At 36.1% G+C, this 20,770-nt stretch overlaps 1 protein-coding gene across 1 annotated transcript in view; it reads left to right on the top strand.

Moving 5' to 3' along the window:
* LOC122803568 (WD repeat-containing protein 49-like) overlaps positions 1-20,770 on the top strand; it is a 1,120,011-nt gene that overhangs the window by 36,575 nt on the left and 1,062,666 nt on the right. The window lies entirely within an intron of this gene.

Raw genomic sequence — 20,770 nt, 5'->3', positions numbered from 1 at the left:
GAAGAGCTATTGGGTAGTAAACCAAGATGTGTATACAAAACTGCCCCAAATATAAAAAGGCTATTAGAAAAAGCCGATAATAAGGCAGAAAGATCAAAGCATGGATCACATAAGGGTACAGTTAAATGCGGGAACTGCAGACAGTGTAAATATATTAATTCTAACATGACTATTCAACTTAATGATTTGTGTCATACTACTATAAAAAGCAAATGTGGTAACTGTAGAACAAAACATGTGGTCTATCTGGCAGTCTGTAAACTATGCAATGCCCATTATATAGGCAAGACAGAGAGACAGCTGAACAGACGCATTTACGAACATGCGTACAAAATAGGGAAACAAGATACCAAAAATGCATTGTACAGACACATCTTGGATAAAGGCGAGGAACATGGTTTTTTGTTTTCCATTATAGAACAGATAGATGTTCGCCCATTTGGGGGTGACTGGAAAATGAAATTAGCCGCTTGTGAAAGTAAATGGCAAATCCTAACGAATTCCACGAGACCACCTGGTCTCAATGATTATAAAATAAGTATAAAACCTTTTTTAGCTTTAGAGTAGGTTTGTTACTGGGATTTTTTAACTTCATCACACAAGTGAAATGCATATATTTATATATATTTTTTATTAGATTTTTTATCAGATAGGTTATATGGATAATTACAGTTACACCAGGAGGTTTTACCCACTGTATATATTACTGCATATATTATTATTGTATATATTATTATATTACATGTGTATTTGAAAGTCACATCTTGATTTAAGGTCAGTGTATTATAGAAAATGTGTAATATGGCTTTAAACTTTTGGCGGGATTTTAATTAGTTAAACATCAATTAAGGGTATTTAGGATGTGTATAAATACTTTGGGATGATATGTGTTGTTTGTTCCGATGAAGACTGATCACCAGTCGAAAGCGCTTAACCAGTCGTGTGGAATTGTTCAATAAACTATCGTGAGTTTTTACCAGTCGTAAGAGCAGTTTTCCTTTCACTCACCATCTTCAGTTCTTGTGTTGTTGGCTTTCCCAGTTTGTGAACAGTTAATCATTGATGGCTGAGAACAAGGAATTATCTGCTTCTCCAGCAAGGGATGGTATCACTGAATTGAGAGCGGACCTCACGGTGCTACAGGGGGAGGTGCGCAAATTGTTAAATTTGTTTTCCGAATTTGTATCCTGCTCCAACAAAGACAAAAAGGTAGAAGACATCGATTGTAGTGCCTCTCCGAATTTGTAAGAGCTCACAAGGTTTCGTATATTCGATGACGGCGAGACGCCCAGGATCAACGTAAGGGAGACACTGCGCATGTGCAAGGATTCAGTCGCAAACCACAAGGATGCGGGATGTCAGTACACCCGACCGTAGGTTTCCGGAAGTGTTACAAGACACGGACGGTGTCTTTGACAACATATCGGCTACAAATGTCAATGTGGACTCACCCGAACATGGTAAAACAGTTAACAACAGGGCTTTGGATTTAGCCCATACCGACGAGGATTTTTATTGCTTAACGCCATGACCATATGGAGCATGACTTCACTTTCGACTACAGCATGTGCAAAAAACGGATGGATAAACAGTATGGTGGTGCCCGCCCGAAAGTCATCTCGGACATTAGCAGCCGTAGTAGGAAGGTTCATGATAACAAAGGTACTGTCTTTTATAATTCGGAGAAGGGCCGCAAAAGCCAAAATATCCAACATTATGATATAAACAATTCTGATAACATAGGTGGCAGAAAGAAGACAAAAGAACATGTATACAATGGCGATTCCTTGTTTGAACATTTTTTGAGGGATGACAATGATTATTTTGACATGGACATTAGGCATGGTTATGGCTTGAAACAAGATATAGATAATACATTCCCATTAAAGGAATATATTATAGAGTATGGCAAAAAACTATTGGCATATAAAAATGCCAAAATAGATTGCAGTTATTTATCCAAGTGTGTTATGTTGAAAATTGTGCCGAAAGGCTTAAGATTTTAAATTACCTTTAGGGATAAAATTAACATCTGTGGTTGAAAAGAGTTTAACCAATTATTTGAAGGATTTGGATATGAGTACATGAAATTATTGCTAAAGCACTTAGAGGAAAAACAAAATATACTAGCTGATGATTTAGAACAAATGAATGGTAATATTTTACAACATAAGGATTTTGATGGTTTAAATGATTTGTACGAAACAGTTTTCCCTGGCTGACAATAATGCTCACAATATAGTGGACAGGAAAAATAAGAAAATTCAACGTGACATTGAGGCCCATAAAAATGATAGAAGCGTACATATGGCCCAACCATAAGGACATAGATTCACACAATAAACAACCTACAAGAAGAAGTGAATTTAGGAAATCACATAAAGAAGAAAATTTTCAGGGGGGGAGATTCTACCCAGCTTGGAGGGTTCCCAACCAATGGCACAAGAAATAGATAGGGATGACAAGTATACACATACACACACTCATGTCACACAGGACGACATCCCTTCAACGAGACAATCAGATTACCCTAGTGACCTGGGGACACAAGTGAGTAATTGTAGTGAAGCTGCAGACAATGATAAAAAGCCTAGTATCATTGTACACGATGGATTTAAGGTGTACAATTATACCTCTGGAGAGGTAGACAATATAAGTGCCCAAATGCTAAGCAAAGGGATGAAGTTTATTCCCATGTGTGGATGGAACTTAATCGATTGTATTAAGGAAGTGAAAAATACACCAGGAGACTCAATCTGGCTTTAACATTTGATAATAAGATGGAATCTAATTTAGCAGTCAGGGATACAGCTGTATCAGTGTGCAAGAAAAATACGTACATACCAGCATTCAATCCACATGTGCACAATTACGAACAATTGGTTTGCAGTGACATATACTGGACATATCATAACATGAAAAAACAGGTCTACAAACATCCAGACAACTTAACAAGTAAAGAAAGGAATTGTTTGTTAGGTGGGTAAAGAAGGTTTACGACAACATCCCCCACATTATCAAAGACTCGTGGAGGTTCTTGGGTACCATCACCAAAGACTTGTGGGAAACTAATTTGATCTATCTTACAGTGGATGTAGTAGACCTCTTTTCCAGCATCCCTAAGACTGAAGGACTGGAATTTTTTGAAAAGAGTCTGACTAGATACACCGATTTTTCCTGGGAGAAAATCAGCATCATCTGTGACATGATGTCACTGGTGTTAGATCACAACTATATCTCTTTTCAAGGTGAATTTTTCAGGCAGACAAAGGGAGTGGCGATGGGAGCATCATGTGCTCCCATCTTTGCGAATTTGGTCATGGCGAATGGGAATCGGTGTATGTGTTCAACAGCCCTTTCTACAAAGATATTATAACATACATTAGATATTTGGATGACATTTTTATTCTATGGAAGGCCTCTGAGGATAGGTTACTAGAATTTATGGAGTACCTAAACAAGACAGTTGAATTCTTGAAATTCACTTATGAATACAGTTACCATGAAATATCATTTTGGACGTAGCATTGAGTCATAACAATCAAGGGTTCATCTCTAAGGTGCATAGGAAACCCACTTTTTCCAATGATTACATCCATTATAGTAGTAACCATCCCCCTCATGTATTTCAGAATGTCATAAAGGCCAATGTGCAGTAGCAAGAATGTCTTCTAACAAGTCAATCTTGGAAAAGGAGCTTAATACCATCAAAGAAATGTTTTTGAGTAGAGCTTACCCTGAAAAGATGGTCTTGGAGGTCATCAGTTATGTGTACAATGAATGGGGTAATAAATATCCACCCTATTAGGTGCGTATCAGATGGACAAAAAGTAGGATTTTGTAGTGAAACATCAGGAAGAGTTTGTGTCCTTATGTACACCCGACCACACATATTATAAAGGAAATATTGAAAGGCATTGGTCAACACTTAGAGTTTTTACCAGTCGTAAGAGCAGTTTTCCTTTCACTCACCATCTTCAGTTCTTGTGTTGTTGGCTTTCCCAGTTTGTGAACAGTTAATCATTGATGGCTGAGAACAAGGAATTATCTGCTTCTCCAGCAAGGGATGGTATCACTGAATTGAGAGCGGACCTCACGGTGCTACAGGGGGAGGTGCGCAAATTGTTAAATTTGTTTTCCGAATTTGTATCCTGCTCCAACAAAGACAAAAAGGTAGAAGACATCGATTGTAGTGCCTCTCCGGAATTTGTAAGAGCTCACAAGGTTTCGGTATATTCGGATGACGAAGGAGACGTCCAGGATCAACGTAAGGGAGACACTGCGCATGTGCAAGGATTCAGTCGCAAACCACAAGGATGCGGGGATGTCAGTACACCCGACCGTAGGTTTCCGGAAGTGTTACAAGACACGGACGGTGTCTTTGACAACATATCGGCTACAAATGTCAATGTGGACTCACCCGAACATGGTAAAACAGTTAACAACAGGGCTTTGGATTTAGCCCATACCGACGAGGATTTTTATTGCTTAACGCCATGACCATATGGAGCATGACTTCACTTTCGACTACAGCATGTGCAAAAAACGGATGGATAAACAGTATGGTGGTGCCCGCCCGAAAGTCATCTCGGACATTAGCAGCCGTAGTAGGAAGGTTCATGATAACAAAGGTACTGTCTTTTATAATTCGGAGAAGGGCCGCAAAAGCCAAAATATCCAACATTATGATATAAACAATTCTGATAACATAGGTGGCAGAAAGAAGACAAAAGAACATGTATACAATGGCGATTCCTTGTTTGAACATTTTTTGAGGGATGACAATGATTATTTTGACATGGACATTAGGCATGGTTATGGCTTGAAACAAGATATAGATAATACATTCCCATTAAAGGAATATATTATAGAGTATGGCAAAACTATTGGCATATAAAAATGCCAAAATAGATTGCAGTTATTTATCCAAGTGTGTTATGTTGAAAATTGTGCCGAAAGGCTTAAGATTTTTTAAATTACCTTTAGGGATAAAATTAACATCTGTGGTTGAAAAAGAGTTTAACCAATTATTTGAAGGATTTGGATATGAGTACATGAAATTATTGCTAAAGCACTTAGAGGAAAACAAAATATACTAGCTGATGATTTAGAACAAATGAATGGTAATATTTTACAACATAAGGATTTTGATGGTTTAAATGATTTGTACATCAAACAGTTTTCCTGGCTGACAATAATGCTCACAATATAGTGGACAGGAAAAATAAGAAAATTCAACGTGACATTGAGGCCCATAAAACGATAGAGCGTACATATGGCCCAACCATAAGGACATAGATTCACACAATAAACAACCTACAAGAAGAAGTGAATTTAGGAAATCACATAAAGAAGAAAATTTTCAGGGGGGGAGATTCTACCCAGCTTGGAGGGTTCCCAACCAATGGCACAAGAAATAGATAGGGATGACAAGTATACACATACACACACTCATGTCACACAGGACGACATCCCTTCAACGAGACAATCAGATTACCCTAGTGACCTGGGGACACAAGTGAGTAATTGTAGTGAAGCTGCAGACAATGATAAAAAGCCTAGTATCATTGTACACGATGGATTTAAGGTGTACAATTATACCTCTGGAGAGGTAGACAATATAAGTGCCCAAATGCTAAGCAAAGGGATGAAGTTTATTCCCATGTGTGGATGGAACTTAATCGATTGTATTAAGGAAGTGAAAAAATACACCAGGAGACTCAATCTGGCTTTAACATTTGATAATAAGATGGAATCTAATTTAGCAGTCAGGGATACAGCTGTATCAGTGTGCAAGAAAAAGAGTACGTACATACCAGCATTCAATCCACATGTGCACAATTACGAACAATTGGTTTGCAGTGACATATACTGGACATATCATAACATGAAAAAACAGGTCTACAAACATCCAGACAACTTAACAAGTAAAGAAAGGAATTGTTTGTTAGGTGGGTAAAGAAGGTTTACGACAACATCCCCCACATTATCAAAGACTCGTGGAGGTTCTTGGGTACCATCACCAAAGACTTGTGGGAAACTAATTTGATCTATCTTACAGTGGATGTAGTAGACCTCTTTTCCAGCATCCCTAAGACTGAAGGACTGGAATTTTTTGAAAAGAGTCTGACTAGATACACCGATTTTTCCTGGGAGAAAATCAGCATCATCTGTGACATGATGTCACTGGTGTTAGATCACAACTATATCTCTTTTCAAGGTGAATTTTTCAGGCAGACAAAGGGAGTGGCGATGGGAGCATCATGTGCTCCCATCTTTGCGAATTTGGTCATGGCCGAATGGGAATCGGTGTATGTGTTCAACAGCCCTTTCTACAAAGATATTATAACATACATTAGATATTTGGATGACATTTTTATTCTATGGAAGGCCTCTGAGGATAGGTTACTAGAATTTATGGAGTACCTAAACAAGACAGTTGAATTCTTGAAATTCACTTATGAATACAGTTACCATGAAATATCATTTTTGGACGTAGCATTGAGTCATAACAATCAAGGGTTCATCTCTAAGGTGCATAGGAAACCCACTTTTTCCAATGATTACATCCATTATAGTAGTAACCATCCCCCTCATGTATTTCAGAATGTCATAAAAGGCCAATGTGTACGCGTAGCAAGAATGTCTTCTAACAAGTCAATCTTGGAAAAGGAGCTTAATACCATCAAAGAAATGTTTTTGAGTAGAGCTTACCCTGAAAAGATGGTCTTGGAGGTCATCAGTTATGTGTACAATGAATGGGGTAATAAATATCCACCCTATTAGGTGCGTATCAGATGGACAAAAAGTAGGATTTTGTAGTGAAACATCAGGAAGAGTTTGTGTCCTTATGTACACCCGACCACACATATTATAAAGGAAATATTGAAAGGCATTGGTCAACACTTAGAGTATTGGACAAGGAAGAGCTATTGGGTAGTAAACCAAGATGTGTATACAAAACTGCCCCAAATATAAAAAGGCTATTAGAAAAGCCGATAATAAGGCAGAAAGATCAAAGCATGGATCACATAAGGGTACAGTTAAATGCGGAACTGCAAACAGTGTAAATATATTAATTCTAACATGACTATTCAACTTAATGATTTGTGTCATACTACTATAAAAAGCAAATGTGGTAACTGTAGAACAAAACATGTGGTCTATCTGGCAGTCTGTAAACTATGCAACGCCCATTATATAGGCAAGACAGAGAGACAGCTGAACAGACGCATTTACGAACATGCGTACAAAATAGGGAAACAAGATACCAAAAATGCATTGTACAGACACATCTTGGATAAAGGCGAGGAACATGTTTTTTTGTTTTCCATTATAGAACAGATAGATGTCCGCCCATTTGGGGGTGACTGGAAAATGAAATTAGCTTCTTGTGAAAGTAAATGGCAAATCCTAACGAATTCCACGAGACCACCTGGTCTCAATGATTTTATAAGTATAAAACCTTTTTTAGCTTTAGAGTAGGTTTGTTACTGGGATTTTTTAACTTCATCACACAAGTGAAATGCATATATTTATATATATTTTTTATTAGATTTTTTATCAGATAAGTTATATGGATAATTACAGTTACACCAGGAGGTTTTACCCACTGTATATATTACTGCATATATTATTATTGTATATATTATTATATTACATGTGTATTTGAAAGTCACATCTTGATTTAAGGTCAGTGTATTATAGAAAATGTGTAATATGGCTTTAAACTTTTTGGCGGGATTTTAATTAGTTAAACATCAATTAAGGGTATTTAGGATGTGTATAAATACTTTGGGATGATATGTGTTGTTTGTTCTGATGAAGACTGATCACCAGTCGAAAGCGCTTAACCAGTCGTGTGGAATTGTTCAATAAACTATCGTGAGTTTTTACCAGTCGTAAGAGCAGTTTTCCTTTCACTCACCATCTTCAGTTCATATGCATGTAATACACACACACCTTGCAGCTGTGCACTCTACATGCTTGGCAGCAGGTGACTGCATATCACCGGCAGTAAATGAAACAGGAACATCTAAGAGAAAGGTTAGTTTGTTTGTGCATGATAGGCTAGTCTTGTGTGTGTGTGTGTGTGTGTGTGTGTGTGTGTGTGTGTGTGTGTGTGTGTGTGTGTGTGTGTGTTTGCATGCACACACGTGTATATTCTTGCATGATTTTTTGGCAATAGGATGAGTGCATTAAATATTGTTCCAGTGCAGATTTGAAACAGCAAAGGCAAGCAGTGTGAGTAGTGTTGTGAAATAGATGGTTTGTGTGGCAGGGCACTGAAGGAGCTTTGACAGTGGCAAAGCACACTATAAGGAATCAGCAGCCTCAGGTTGGAAGGGCATTTCATGTTGAAAGGGATTAGCAATGGAGGAGACAAAATATATTGTATAGTGGAAGAAACAAATGAGAATTTCATTGCTACAGGAACCATATGGTATTTGATTCATTAGCCAGTGTTCCGGCCATTTCCTGATGTAGTGGACTTGCAATTCGATAGCAGGTAGGAGAGTCATAATGACCGATGAGAAGTCTGACATTTGTAACCTTGCTTATCTGTGAGCACTTCAATAAAAGAATATGTCAACTTTTTTAGTCTATTTTGATCATATGATGTCCAAAAAAGAATAAAGCACTGCAACACTCAAATTCTTTTATTAAAAGTCACAAGTTAAAACTTCACATAAAAGTTAGAACTTTCACCAACAAGGCTTCCTCAGGCGAATGCATCTTACAGTTACAGTCATTATTTAAATAATCAGCAAAATTCCATGGCATAGTTTCAAACCTTTTGATGTAATTCCCTTAAATAATCCTGGTGGTATGTGGGACTTCATTCACAAAATCCATTTCATTTCTTCATTTTCTGTTAACAACTTTACATCGCCTCCCATCAAAGGTTTATAAATCATTTTTAAAAACCATACATTTCAATACATGTTGGTCACCCTTTTTCAAAATGTGTTTGCTTAATGCATTTATTAATAATTTACATTTGATGTCACTAATATGACCAGCTATACGTTCTTTAAACTTCCTATTAGTCATGCACACATAGTAACAATCACACTGTTCACACTTAGCCATATAGACCAAGTTATTAGTGTTAAAATTTCCATAGACTTGAAGTATAAATTCACTTTAGTCACAGGGTGTCTTATTGATCGACCAGTATATAAATGTTTACAATATACACAATTATTACATTTATATGTGCCTTGCTTATGTCTAAGACCAGTAAAAATCTTTTAGGTTGCTCCTTATGTTTTTACATACAATTTAATTTATAACCAAATGCAGGGCCTTCTGCAATAATTTCGTGTAGGCCTTGAACATCCCTTAAAATCTCCCAATGTTTCACCATTATATTCTTTGACAGCTGAAGTATTCCTATTATAAGTAAGCATACATCTTGTCTTTTTTTTTTTAATTTGTGTTCTTTCATTTCCTTAATGCCCATCACAAAAATATGGAGTTATATCATGCTTTAAATATTGTTGTTTAACCTCATCATGTGCTTCATCCACTGTTCTCTCTGAATAATCCCTTTCAATGAATTTCAAGCCCATATGTACCAACTGATCGTTTAACCGTTCATGTTGTGTATTTAACCTCACAACTCTGTGCATCTGATTCAAGACTATATTTTCAAACATGAAGGGGGGCACATACTAATCCGGTGTAAATAGTCATTGGACTTCACTTCCTTTTTGTACATTTCAGTGTGTACTTCACTACTTCCCTTTCTTATTAACATAGCATCCAAAAATGCAATGTGTTCCAACGAATATTCATGTTTAAATTTCAAAAAGGAAGTACTTTCATTTGCATATGCCAAAAACAATCCTCATGTGGTATGGAGGTAAAAGTGAATCAACATCCATTGTAACAAAATGCAATTGATCATTTAGGCAACAAGCTGACCAATTATAAAATTGTTTCAAAAAACTAGCTGTATCTTTCAATATGGTGGGCATTTTCTCTAAAACTATCCATAGTTGCTGCTTAAGATATTTAGACATCGGCTAAGTGACCCACCCCCTTGATGACACAATGGGCCTCATTGGCGGATCACTAATACTTTTATGCAACTTCGGTATGCCATAAATTATTGGCAACTTAGAGTTTTCAACAAACAAATAGTTAAACAAAATGTCTGTAATTAACCCAATATCATGCGTTTCACATAAATGCTTGCTAAACTCCAAACATAAACTATTTACTTCACTTCTGGTGATAAACCGATATTGTTCTTCCTGCAACATCGTTTGCATTTTGTTAAAGTAAAACTGCTTTCCCATTACTGCAATCCCCCCACCTTTATCTACACCTTTAATGAGTAAGTCCTGATTTTCAACCAGTGAACTTATAGCTTGCTGCTCATCATTAGTTAAATTATAATATCTATCAACCTTATTATTTTCATGCAGTGCATAAATGTCTCATTCTATGGCTTTTTCAAATATTTGTAAAGCACCAGTAACTTGTGGGGTGAAAACGCTCCTCCTTTTAAATGTAGCTTCATAATTACTTACAGAGCCAAAGTATGTTTTCAAGTTTAAATTACGAACCGAATGTTTAATTTCCGTTAAAGTCTTAGAAATATCAGTCACTTGAGCGAGTACAAAGGTTAAAACCTTATTTAAAACAAACAGTTCAGAATCAGTAATCACATGATTAGATAGGCTGAACACCAAATTAGTCTTTTTTATCTGTTGTTCTGGCTCCTGGTATGAGGACGTTTCGCCAAATTCTCGTTCTTGTGATTTTCTGCACTGCTCTGCAATCGAAATCTACTGGGCAGCAAAAGATGGATTGGAAAAGGGAAGTGAGTAAAACTTCTGCTTTATAAATCTGACCAATTTTTTTCTATACAGTATTGTAAAATAAAGATATTAAAAACCTAGAGCTTAAAAATGTTCCAAGTAGTATTTCCACTTATACAGGCACTGGAGAGCATTGCAGTCTGGCCAGTTTAATGACTTGCTGCATGTGGATTAGGTGGTCCTTAAATTAGGAACATGTAACAGAGAGGAAAACGGGTCCATAGAGAGCATATCAATCCCATAGGCAGCATCTCTTACATTGCTGTATATACCAGGAGAGGCCGTAATGAGAACCATAGTCATGGTACGCCTCTGCAAAAGACTGTGATGGTTTTGGATTAGTCAAGTGTGGAAAGCAAAATAGTCTTCCTGGTTAAAGATGGTACTTCATGACTTTTGGAATGGGAAATTTGGTAAGAGTTCTGTAACCCCAGTTTCCCTCCTAGTTACCTTTCTGTGAATAGGAATGATTGCTGTTTTCCAGAATATATACGCAGTTTATGCTACCTAATGAAATTCCAAGTTTCATTCAGTGTACATGGTGTACTTCATCAGCCAACGTGCATCCATCATCAAACAATGTTGGCTACATTGCAGATGTATGGGGAACATAGATAGGACTGATGTGTTCAGCTGAACAAATAAGTGCCTTCTAATCCTCAGAATGTGCACTGCCAATGGCACTATACCTGACATCCGTGACTGTCATGTGGTAACAAGTTACTGCTGATTAAGAATAGTAAGTGGACAGCCGAATGTCATGATGGTGTACCATCTATTTTTATTAACCAGTGCCCATGTTGTGCAGCCTTATTTGCTGAACAGTAGCTGAGAATGTAGTACATGTTTCACAGTAACCATGTGTCTAATGGGTGGCTGCTAAAGTTTGGCAAGAGAAAGATGCAGGAAGAATGAATGTAAATTGTGTTGAAGGGAAGATGCTAGTAGAGCAACACAGATGTCATGTATATCATATAAAAGCAGAGCTGTTAAAGAGAAAAATAAAAATCAAACCCAGAGCAACCTGAAAGGAAAAAGAAATCGACTTCTGTTTTTGGACATGAGAGGTACAGGTCTATACTAGTTAAAGAATAACAAAGGAAGCATGGGAGTTCACACTCGTGCATAATAGTGAAAGGAAAGGTTCCTACCCTTGCATTACTGTGTGAAATTAATTTGCAAGTGGAAGAACATGGATTGCTTGACTTTGTACACATTTTAAAATTGGGAATGCTTACTAAGGACTAGAAATCTTTGTAAGATATTTGGGATTCAAAGATGGCTGCCATGCTGTAAACACTGCTAAACTGCAGCTCTTCAATTAACCCGAGGAAAATCTCTGATCTGAGTGGATATCAGGAGGTTTAAACATCAAATTGATGATAAAAAGTTGCATTTATACTGACCTAATCTAAAATCAGTTAAAAAAGTGGGAAAAAAAAGTATTTATCCATCAGGATTACAAGTGATTACTTTGCTCTGAAGAGAGAAACAAACAAAGGACCGTGTGCTTTCTTTATTCTGCCTTTCTGCTTGGGGAAAGAAAAATCTTGCAACAAGGAAGAACCATGGAAACAACTACTACTAAGACAAAGTTGTCAGAACTACAGTCGCCAGTAAAGTATGCAACTGCGAAAAACAAAGGATTACTAGACAGCAGGAACAACAGAAACCAGAAACTAGATCCAGGACTGATCAGCCATTAAACATGGAGGATATCAAACACGCTTTACTACCTATACAGGAAGCTCTAAAGGACTTGACCTCACAAATACAAACATTTGTAGTTTTATGCAATCAATTGCTTCAGAGAATGGACAAAACTGAGACCAGAATTTCTGAAATAGAGGACAAAATTGACATGCTGGAGAAAACATCAAAGGTATGTGATGTGGATGTACAAGCCATGCAAAATAAACTTATTGATTTAGAAGCAAGGTCTAGAAGAAATAATATTATTATAAGAGGAATCCCTGAAAACATCCAGTATGCAGAGCTAATACCAGCCATAACACAAATATTTGAAATACTGTTAAATGATGCTGATGGGGTGAAACAGATTGTAATAGAAAGGGCACAGAGCGCTGAGAGAGGTACAAGCTTCTACTATGCCTAGACATGTATATGTTAAGATATTGAACTTTCAAGATGTTAGCAAAATACTGTTTACTGCAAAAAAATGGTGGCTATGTTATGTGGAAAAATGTTAAAATATTTCTGGCTCAAGATTTACCATTACAAGTAAGGCAGGCTAGACCGTCTTTATCTGCTTACTGTAAATTTCTGATTGATAAACAAATTAAATTCCAGATGAAATACCCCAATATGCTTACATTTATGGTGGATGGCACTAAATATTCTGTTTCCAATAAAAATCAGGCAAAAGAAGTGTTTCTGAAAGTTTTAAAGTTCTACCTGCATCAGAGGGCTGAAAAGAACTTCAATTGAGACTGGCATGTTCCTGTAGTCAGATCCAGCATGTATTTTACCTCAAGGCTTTTCTAATCCTTTGTTTCTTCACTAAACTGTTCAGGCCTCTGAAAAGCAATAAAACTGTTTGTTTATGCTAATCTGAGGGTCTGCTGTCTGGTTTCCAGACTTTTATGGCCTCCAAGGTCTATTTCCATTGTGTGGTAAACAGGAAATGCCTGGATTTCAACTGAGAGTGTAGATTTGGATGTAATACTTCTTGTGGTCCTGCTGTGAAAGAGGTCCCTTGTCGTGAGTATTTCTGATGGTTTCCTGGCTTGAAAAGACAAAGAGAACTGAAAATAATATGATAATGTTCTTTTTATAACTAAATAACATTACAGTATGTACTTAAAGCACATAATAACATGTACTTTTACTGTTTTTTTCTTCTTTCATAGGTGTGAACCAAAATTGTTTTTTTTACTATATGCAGTGTGTGGCAGGCACTGTGTAGGGTACAGATCTAAAATGTAGGATGTATTTTTTTTTTTTTTTCTCTCTCTCCTCTCTTCTGTAAAAAGTTTATGTACATAATGATTGCAACAAAACAGATACTTAAGGTAGGATAAAATAAGTACCCAATCTACTAAAACTTTCCTTTACACAGTAATAACCTTAGAAATGAGATTTGTTTAACTAATAGTTAAACCAAAGCTGTAGTTAAGTAGCGGTGTTTGGTAGGGAATGTAGTTTAGACTTTGATGTAGATATGCTAGAATATATAGGTTGTATGTTTAGGAAATGTTTTAAATGTTATTACCTGACGTTTTTCAATGTGTTGGTGTGTTTAACCTTGTTTATATTTTCTCTTATACAAGACCTATATAAATCCTGGTCCAGGGGTAAAGTGGGTAAGCACTGGTTAGGGACGGATGTAGGAAATGCTTCCAGATTAGATATAGTGTACAGTCAATACATGTCAATTTCATAATTCCCTCTTATATTGTTATTTGATACCAAGACCTGTGAATGTGGGAGTTGAACTCATGGAATGTTAAAGGGCTCCAGAACTTGAAGAAGAGAAAGCTGTTGCTACACATATTATTACAGGACAAAGCACTGTTTGTATTTCTACAGGAAACACATTTGATGAATGAACAATGGAATGATATTAGAAAAAAGAACTGGATTAGAGAGCTAGTGACATCAGAAGGTAAGACAAACAGTGCGCGAGTGGCTATAATTATCAAAACCCAATACAAAGATAGGATTTTAGACTCCAAAGTGGATCCAAATGGGCGATGGTGTTATGTGATTTTATCGGATAATGCATTTGATAAACCTATCCTACTTTTGAATATATATGCCCCATGCAATGATCAACAAAGTTTCATAGCATCATTATATCCAATATTAACACAATATGATGGTTATTATTTTGTTGTGGGTGGGGACTGGAATACCTATCAAAATCCAAAGTTGGATAGGTCTTGTCCACAGAGAGCATTTAATAAGCAGGCCAGGATAGCATTAAATGATTTTAAGGAAGATTTTCAATTATATGACCCCTTTTCTTATTCACAAGATATTAATAATGCAAATAAATATACCTTCTATTCACCATGCCACAAAATGTGGGCTAGAATAGATTACTTTTTGATATCTAAAGCACTAACGAATTTAGAACCAGTGGTGGTTATACATACTCGTCATCTATCAGATCACTCCAAAATTTCGTTAAAATTTTCTAAAGATTTAAAAGACACAAGAAGGCATAGGGGTTATAATTGGTCACTCAACCCAAATCTTTTAAGTAAAAAAGAGATAGCAGATGGAATTATAAAATATTTGAAAGAATTTACAGATAGCTTGAAGCTCCAAAAACATACCCCTGACATTGAATGGGCGACAGCTAAAGCTCAAATTAGAGGATTTCTTATACAAAAAGCCTCATATTATAAGAAAATTCATAATAGTGATATTCAAAAACTAGAAATAAGAATAAAACAACTTGATAATGAGCTGATTCAGAATTTTAACGCTCAAACTGAGGAGGAAATGTTGAAGCTTCAAAGGGATCTTTTTTGCTTCATAATAATAAATTAACACTTCAAGAACATAGGTGTTTAGTGAAATATGCTAATAATGTTCAAATACCATCAAAAGCACTGGCAAGGATTATAAATCAATCAAAAACAACTGGATATATTTCGAAATTCAGTATAACGACACAATATATTCTAAAACTGAGGATATTGTTGATGTTTTTGGGAAAATCTATACTAAGGTGTATGAGGGGCAAACTGATAGGTCTCTACATAACCAGAATAAAAGTTTTCTGCAAAAAATTAACTTTCCAGAATTAGAAGAGAGCCTGCAAAGTGACCTGATTAAACCTATTTCTAAAGAAGAAATAGTATATACAATTCAACATATGAAAGTACATAAGTCGCCAGGGCCTGATGGTATTACAGCTGAATTTTACAAAGAGTTTGCTGATAGTTTGGGAAAAGAATTGTCTCATGTATTTAATTATATAACTAAAAATAAAATTAGTGACCCCCACCTCAATGCGTCAAAAACAATTTTCATACATAAAACCAATTCGGATCCCCTTAACCCAGATAATTACAGACCAATAGCACTAATAAATGTGGATATGAAAATTTTAACATCAATTATAGCATCGAGACTAAAGAAGGTTTTGATATATTTAATTTCTAAGGAACAAGCTGGATTTATGGCAACTAGACAAACCAGCGATAACACACTTACACTGCATAATATGATGACATATGCTAAAAAAAACAACTTTAATATCTATGCTCTTATAATAGATGCCCAGAAAGCATTTGATAGAGTAGACATAAATTTTTTGTTTGATGTGTTACCCTATTTTAACTTGCCCCAAGAATTCATTCAGATACTACAAATATTATATAGTAATCCATACACTACGCTATACATCAATAGGACTTATTCTAACAGAATACAGATTAAAAATGGTACTCTTCAGGGTTGTCCCATGTCCCCCTTATTGTTTAACCTATATCTAGAACCCCTATTTTTATATATCAAGCAAAATTTGTATCATAATGCACCAATAATTTATAGGAATAAAATATTAATGTCAGCATTCGCCGATGATCTTATTATTTATTGTACAACCCCAATTTCAGACAGTGAAAAGATATTAAAGCTCATAAACGAATTTTCAGTAGTTTCCAATTATAAAATTAACTTACAGAAAACAAATATCTTCCCATTAAGAACCCCAAAACCTTTTTCACTAATGGCCCTGATGGGAAGTTAACATGTAAAGAAAATATTAAATATTTGGGTATCAACTTCTCTACGGATAATAAGGACTTTTATAACAATAATGTTAAACGAGTATGGGAACACATAATAGCTGATTGTGACAGATGGAAGAATTTAAAACTACCGGTATTAGCAAAAGTATCAATAGTGAAAATGAATATACTACCACGAATGTTATACATATTTAGGTCTGCCCAATTATCAATTTCAAAAACAGTTTTTAAACAAATGCATAAAGATCTAGCTAAATTTATCTGGAACCCAAAAGAACTAGAATATCTTATGAGAAATTAATGACCCCTAAAACAAGAGGGGACTTGAGCTACCAAACTTTGAAGCATATTATTTGATTGTAAACGCTAATAAAATTTTAAGAATTGCTAATTATGATGTAACGAATACAAAATGGATACCAACTTGGGTGGTCTTGAATCATAAGCATATTTTGGATAGGAAAATAAATCCTAAAGCATTGCCCTTTATGGACAAAATTAGTCTGATAAAATATGGGGTCATGGACCACATAATAACCTGTGTCTCATCTTTGCAAACTTTATTTCAGTCCGTAGATTTATTGCAATATATGATGGTTCTTCAACCTTTCCACAGGAATCCTAATCTTAAACTAAATAATCAGCTGATCGATCTCAGCAAATTTCCATTAATACTTAATCTGACTCTATTTGATGTTTTTAATAAACTTGACTTATCGGCTTTACAAATTAGACAGGAAATGAATCTACCTAGAAGTTACATTGTTATAATGAGACAAGTTAAAGAACTTGCCTTGAGCTACTTTAGGAACTTTAAACCTGCAGCGGATTTGTGGATAAGTGCTCTGAATTGTGGCAAGCTATCCAACAAGACACTAAATTTATAGCAACTGCATATAAATTAATTAAGGATTTGAAATTTCAGGACAAAATTTTGCTTTCAGAGTATTGGGTAAAAAAGTAACAGTAACAGACAATCAGATATTAAAAGCAATTGATATAACTAGGAAATCAGTTTCTTTTCAAAAACTGATGTACACGCAATTGATGATTTGGAACAATGCATATTACACACATCTTAGATTACATAAATTTAACCCTAGGAATTCTCCAATTTGTCCATACTGTGCAGATCAAACAGCGGATCTTCTTCATATGTTCTGGAGTTGTAAATGCGTATATAAACTTTGGAACTCTCTTAAAGTACAACTGCAAAAGATGGGTTATCAAAGTTCTACACTGTCATGGGAATTTATGATTCTACACATTCCTCCAAGAGAGCTTTCCAGATCGCAAACTATTATCTGTATGAATATTTTTTTGCTGATGAAACTCTATATAGCCACAAATTGGCTAGAACCACATAAGACATCATGGAATAATTTTAAGCTTGTGGCTATAAAGCATATACTAGCACATAAATTACTTCTGAAACAAACTAACAAAAATATTAATAACCGAAAATATGGGAAAAGGTCTTCAATATTATATTAGCATGATACTGATTTTAGGAATATATTAAATATAGGAAGCATTTCATGTAGATATTGTATAAATGGTTTGTAGTAGTTATAGTGTATTATGTGTGTGATGTTTATTGTATTTTTGTAATGTTTTTGGAAAATATATTTCAATAAAAATTTATTATGGAAAAAAAAAAAGAAATCTTTGTAAGATATTTGTGTAGACTCAGTGAACTCATGATGACAACAGTAAGTTTGTGTTGGGTAGCGGGGCATAGAGCAATACTAGAGAGGTAGGTATTTACAGGAGCTATATATGGCAAGGGATGTAAGTAAGGTTTTGCACTGACTTTTGAAGAAGGTAATATTTTGGCTAGGTGATATTTGAAGAGACGGTTCTTTCTTTTTCTAGGAGGATGGTAGAGATGGTATCACTGAGTTTATTATTGGTTTTGTTAATTTTTAGGAGAAATTGACTATTCCTGTGGTGGTACAGTAAAAGGATAGCATATGGCTGAATTCAAAGCACTGAGTACAAAAACTAACTTACGAGTAATTGAAACTTGAGCATACTCCCTTTTATTTTCTGAGGTCATCCAGTTTGGGTCGTTTAGGATAGTTGAGTGTGATTTGTGGAACTGGGGTGTTTGATTTACTAACAGTTTACCTGTTTTATTGTGGGCTGTTGTTAGTAACTCAGATATATTTTTCTTTATTTCCCATGACTGTGGTACCATACTACAGTACTGGGATGGTACCATACTGCAGTACTGGAATGGTACTGTACTGCAGTACTGGGATGGTATCATGCTGCAGTACTGGGATGGTACCATACTGCAGTACTGGAGTGGTACCAAGCTACAGTACTGGGATGCTACCGTACTGTAGTACTGGGATGGTACCATGCTGCAGTACTGGGATGCTACCGTAGTGCAATACTGGGATGGTACCATGCTGCAGTACTGGGATAGTACCGTACTGTAGTACTGGGATGGTACCATGCTGCAGTACTGGGATGCTACCATACTGCATTACTGGGATGGTACCATACTGCAGTACTGGGATGGTACCATGATGCAGTACTGGGATGGTACTGTACTGCAGTACTGGGGTGGTACAATGCTGTAGTACTGGGATGCTACCGTACTGCAGTACTGAGATGGTACCATGCTGCAGAACTGGGATGCTACCTTACTGCAGTACTGGGATGGTACCATGCTGCAGTACTGAGATAGTACCATACTGCAGTACTGGGATGGTACCATACTGCAGTATTGGGATGGTACCATGCTGCAGTACTGGGATGGTACTGTACTGCAGTTCTGGGATGGTACCATGCTGCAATTCTGTGATGGTACCATACTGCAGTACTGGGATGGTAACATGCTGCAATACTGGGATGTTACTGTACTGCAGTACTGGGATAGTACCATGCTGCAGTACTGGGATGGTACTGTACTGCAGTACTGGGATGGTACCATGCTGCAGTACTGGGATGGTACCGTACTGCAGTACTGGGATGGTACCATGCTGCAGTACTGGGATGGTTCCATGCTGCAGTACTGGGATGCTACCGTACTGCAGTACTGGGATGGTACCATGCTGCAGTACTGGGATGGTACCATGCTGCAGTACTGGGATGGTGCCATACTGCAGTACTGGGATGGTACCATACTGCAGTATTGGGATGGTACCATGCTGCAGTACTGGGAGGGTACTGTACTGCCGTACTGGGAATAGTAGACTTCTAATTAGCCTCCTTTTTTATGACTAGGAGTTGATTTCCCTTAAACATTTTTAGGCACCACATCTTGTGATGAGCTTTCTTGCTGTTCTGTTATAGTTCCTAGTTTTTCTAAAATAAATCATATTAGGTTTGACATTATAGGTAATTATGATTGTATTACTGAAACTATAGTGTATGCTATTGATTGTCCTTGTGACTTATATTGACTTATATTGGGGTGACTTGGAGAAAATTTTGTTTGAGATTGAGGAACATATGCAGGATATTGCTCATGCTAAAGTTGATAGTCCTCTGCATGAAAATGTTTTGGTCTGCAACAACAAGGATTATCAGCTTGTATTTTATTACAGGTGAATGATTCTGTTTTTCACTCTCACTTTTATTTCAAAAAGAGAGTATGTGTATTTGAAAATATGGTATTTTATTGCCATTTAGTCTTAATAGGGAAATTAATTGGCAATATCTTATTTATGTATATTTATTTGATCTTGTTTGATGTTTCTTCACTTCCTTGAAGGCTTTTTGCTGAGGTGCCAGGAGTGGTTTAATGTTTGTCCATTAAAGGTGTTTTCTGCTTAGTTGTTTTGGTTTTCTTCTTAGTTGACCATCTCTTATTACGTCTTCTAGCAATAACACTTTGTTTGATGGTTCATAGTAACCAAGATGTCTTAAGAATGACAACAATTCACAACACAGCACTGACTGATTTCTTCATTCTGTGTCTTCAGCAGATGATTCTTTTGGTTGGCCACATTTGCAGCCATATGGTGATAATTTTGTTATGGCATTTTATGGTGAATAAGAACCATGTAATTCTAGTATTAAATGCTATTCTCCCATCTAATCTGGTAAACCTTCATATGTGTTTAAAGAATTATATGAGAAATTGCAGAGATCAAGAATTAAATCAGAAATTGTTGTTACAAGAGACTAACATATATTTTAATAAGACTATTCTTCAAAAATGCTTCAAATTAGATATCGCACTACTGGGTTTATGTG

The sequence above is a fragment of the Protopterus annectens genome, chromosome 5.part1, assembly GCF_019279795.1.
Source record: "Protopterus annectens isolate FY-2018-M chromosome 5.part1, PAN1.0, whole genome shotgun sequence".
Lineage (NCBI taxonomy): Eukaryota > Metazoa > Chordata > Ceratodontiformes > Protopteridae > Protopterus > Protopterus annectens.
Note: the sequence above shows the minus strand (reverse complement) of the source record. Positions and strands in the feature narration are given on the sequence as shown.